At 30.9% G+C, this 3,703-nt stretch overlaps 1 long non-coding RNA gene across 1 annotated transcript; it reads right to left on the reverse strand.

Annotated features, from left to right (window-relative positions):
* Positions 1–1,067: 1,067 nt before the first annotated feature.
* On the reverse strand, positions 1,068–1,825 carry LOC149696458 (uncharacterized). Its single transcript, XR_016382415.1, has 3 exons — positions 1,681–1,825; positions 1,496–1,588; positions 1,068–1,418 (listed from the first exon to the last, which is right to left on the reverse strand). It is a non-coding gene; the product is annotated as an uncharacterized LOC149696458 (long non-coding RNA).
* Positions 1,826–3,703: the final 1,878 nt, after the last annotated feature.

The following is a 3,703-nucleotide window of genomic DNA, read 5'->3' on the forward strand; positions in this document are numbered from 1 at the left end:
GAGGAAGACGATGATGGAGAGCCACAAGCCAAAAAATTTAAAGAAAATCTTTATGAATATGTTGAAAAACTATTTTGAAAAATTTAATTCGTGTTTCAAGATATGAAAGCAAAAATAATAATATTTAGAAGACTTTCAGGGGACAACATTGACCGAACAATGTCTATGTAAATAGTATGAATCTTTTGCTCAAATTTAAACCTTAAAATAAAGAAAAAGATTTCATTTAAAAAAATATTATAAAAGATTTAATAAGTTTAAAAAATATATTTCTAAAAAGATTTTTTCATAAGATTGAAAATATTTTTTATTAATGATTCTCTAAAAATATAAAAACAATTAGGATTTTCTAATAACACTTTTTAAATAAAAAATAAAACTTAAATAAAATATAAAAGTGATAAAACTGAAGTTCCTTTTTATGTAAAAACCGAAAGCGTACAAAATTTTTTAATATCAAATTTAAAAAAACTGTACAAAACTAATAATGTATATGTAAATAGTATGATTCCTAATAGTGATGAATATAAAGTTCATGTTCCCGTTCCTGTGAAAAATTTTTTTTGCAAAAATTCTTAATATTAAATTAAGGAAAATTGAACTGAAAAACATTTTTTAAATAAATTTTAAAAATTTAATAAAAGTAAAAATTATTCGAGGAAAATATTTTTTTACATAAAAGATAGAAATTTAAAAAAGTGATTTGTTGTACATATCACAGGACGGACTTCGCGAATTTCACCAAGCATCTGCAAGAGTAATTAGAGGTTCGATTTCGAGTTTGGATGCCATGGATACAAATTTTATGGGACATTTTTCTGCGCTATGTTTAGGCAACACTGTATACCGGAATACAGAAATTGATAAAATGATTGTAACAGCAATATATGCCAAAATGATAGAGTATATGGTTGGATATCAAAGGATTCCATAAAAACCTGTTAAATATTTTCTCACTAAAAATCCAAAAAACTTTAGAATTTAATGTGGAAATTTTAAAAATTAAATTTACATATTCATGGATAAAAGTGACCATATTTTTGGAAAAAAATGATTTTATTTTTTAAAATGAAAATATCAATATGAATACTTCTTCAGGAAATGGACCAGGAAATAAAATCTCCTACAAGTTGATTTCAATGTAATACAATACTTCCCCAGGGCCGTAAAATTGTGACCTTTTATGATTGTCCCGAGGACCAGTAAACCCCACTTTTTGAATTAAAAAACTAGTCCAAGCAACTTATAAACTGGTTTTGGACCAGAGGAAGTGTGCTATTTCCCAGACTGTTTGAAAAAGCCACCATAGACGCTCATTGGCCAGTCGCTTGGCGCCTGCGCTCTGGCTTGGCTTAATGACCGTTTGTTTTGTCGTCTGCTACCCCACTCCAGTCCTAATTCCAAGTTCGAAACCGAGGCTTAGCAAAATGGTAATTTAAATAAGATTTTAAACTTGAAAATTATTCATTTTGTAGGATTACTAATTGATACGAACCCTGGTTGGCTACAGGAAGGTTAAAGATGCGAAAAATGTCCTAGAAATGGGTATCACGCTCTTCCCGATGGGTTTTATCCGTTTTCCAGCCAACTAAAAAATGTAGATATTTTCATAATTACTCGAAATAAAAGAGATCATACATTTCGGGAACTATTAACTACGTCTTGACGGCCACGATTTACCTAATTAGACAGTCTCCTTACACGAATTTACGCAACTTATCGTATTGAAACTACGCGTTTCGTTTCGGCTCATTTCCTAGCAATCAGCGTAACATTAATGAAACGAGACGAGGTAATTAACTCTTAATCGTTCAAATTATTAGCTACAAACGTTTACAGCATTTGATTTAAATTACTCAACCATTCAAAGTGACTAATTACGACAGTTTGGAAACAAAAATAATCTTGTCAATAAAACAACATTTACATACGTTTAATGGCGTTCAATTTCTTAATCTCATCAATAAAACGACGTTAAAATACATTTAATAGCCAAGAATCTCAAACATTTTACTTATACCCTCTTCACACGAGGCATAAAAAAAAGACTTAATAAGCTAAAGTTTGATTCATAAACTATGGTTAGTGTTTCACACGGAAAAGATTTTTAAACCGATTTTAGCTAAACTGAAGTTAGGCTTGTTTAATAAACCAGAGAAGTCTAGCGGTTAACCTTTTCTTTCCGGATTTGGGTAAATATTTTTCGCATAGTCTGCAAAAAATCGCCAATACTGTATCTAAGGCAAAAGACGAATACTTTGTTTCAAATATATTTCAAGAATCACAAATTGCAATCGATGAAATTGAAATTGATAATTGGAACAATGATTCGTTTGAATTGTCTAGCTCTCATGCAGTGCAGAATACAACTAACTCGTTACTTTCGAGTCCCCAGAGTAGAAATAACAACCCTTCTACTACAAATCCATTAATATTGAGCCCCAGGAGTAGTAATACTCTTCCTAGAAATACTAGCCATTGCTTAATTCAATCCCCATCCATCCAGTTTCTCTCCTGTAAGGTCAAGTACTTCTAGACCTAATGGTCAAAATCAAAACAATCCTATGAAAGAAAACTGTGAAAATACTCTAGTTCAAGCAGATTTTCGTGATTTTAGTGTACACGAAGAAGGGGGAATAGACGTTTTAGCGGGATGGATAGCGAAGAAGTTTCATAAAGTGTATCCCGATTTAAAATTTAAGATGTAAAACTTCAGTGTCTGATCACTCATATGCGTTACCATCTTGGATAAAATAACTTTCTTCACTACTTGTTTCACACATATGACCGATAAATGTTACACGCATCTTACTATAAACGACACAAAATGTAACTAAATCAAGGTAGATTTCAAGTTTTAAAAGAGTTTAAATGGCCATAATTGGATCCTGAAGCAGTACAGTAAGCAGACGACACCACGAGAACAGCTGAGCTAGCCCTAGCAGCGATAAAAAACTTATTTACAGCCTGCCTTAATTACAATCCGTAATCGCTGTCTGCAACGTTGTCTGCTAGCGTTGACATTCCTTAAAGATACTTTAATTAACTCATTTATCTATTTTAAATCAAACTGGATTCGCCAATTAAACTAATTACACACGTGCTAGTTAATTCCTTACGTCTTTAATGTTTATTTTTTACATTACCTCAAATTTCAATAAAATCAGTTGAAAATAATTTTGATTTATTTACAGTCCGCCTTAATTACAATCCGTAATCGTTGTCTGCAACGTTGTCTGCTAGAGTGGAGATTCCTTAAAAACACTTTAATTTACTTGATTATCTATTTTAAATTAAACTGGATTTGCGAATTATATTAATTATTAATTAATTATATTTTATTAATTATATTAATAATTCGTTGATTATTAACCGATTTAAGGTTTATTTTACGTCTATATGTTATAAAGGTAGTTTAAATAGGCTTAACGCTATGACTGGGGATGATGAAAAGAAACTAAAACTCAATTTAAAATTAATTTTAACGCATTTATTGAATTATTACAAATACTCCAAGGGTCTAGCCAGGGGCGTTCCGAAGGGACAAGGTTTTGGGGGGGAGCCCACCAAATTTTGCCAACTTGAAACCAAAAATTTACCAAGCGACACGTAGTAATGTAGTATCATGTTACTCTGTTTCGTAAAATAGTTTTGGAATGAAAATCCCTGACTAAATTTATCTAATTTCCTGGACTAAATTTAT

This window comes from Phalangium opilio, unplaced genomic scaffold, assembly GCF_054372755.1.
Source record: "Phalangium opilio isolate 3A_F unplaced genomic scaffold, DU_Popi_V2 ptg000021l_1, whole genome shotgun sequence".
NCBI classification, from domain to species: Eukaryota; Metazoa; Arthropoda; class Arachnida; order Opiliones; family Phalangiidae; genus Phalangium; species Phalangium opilio.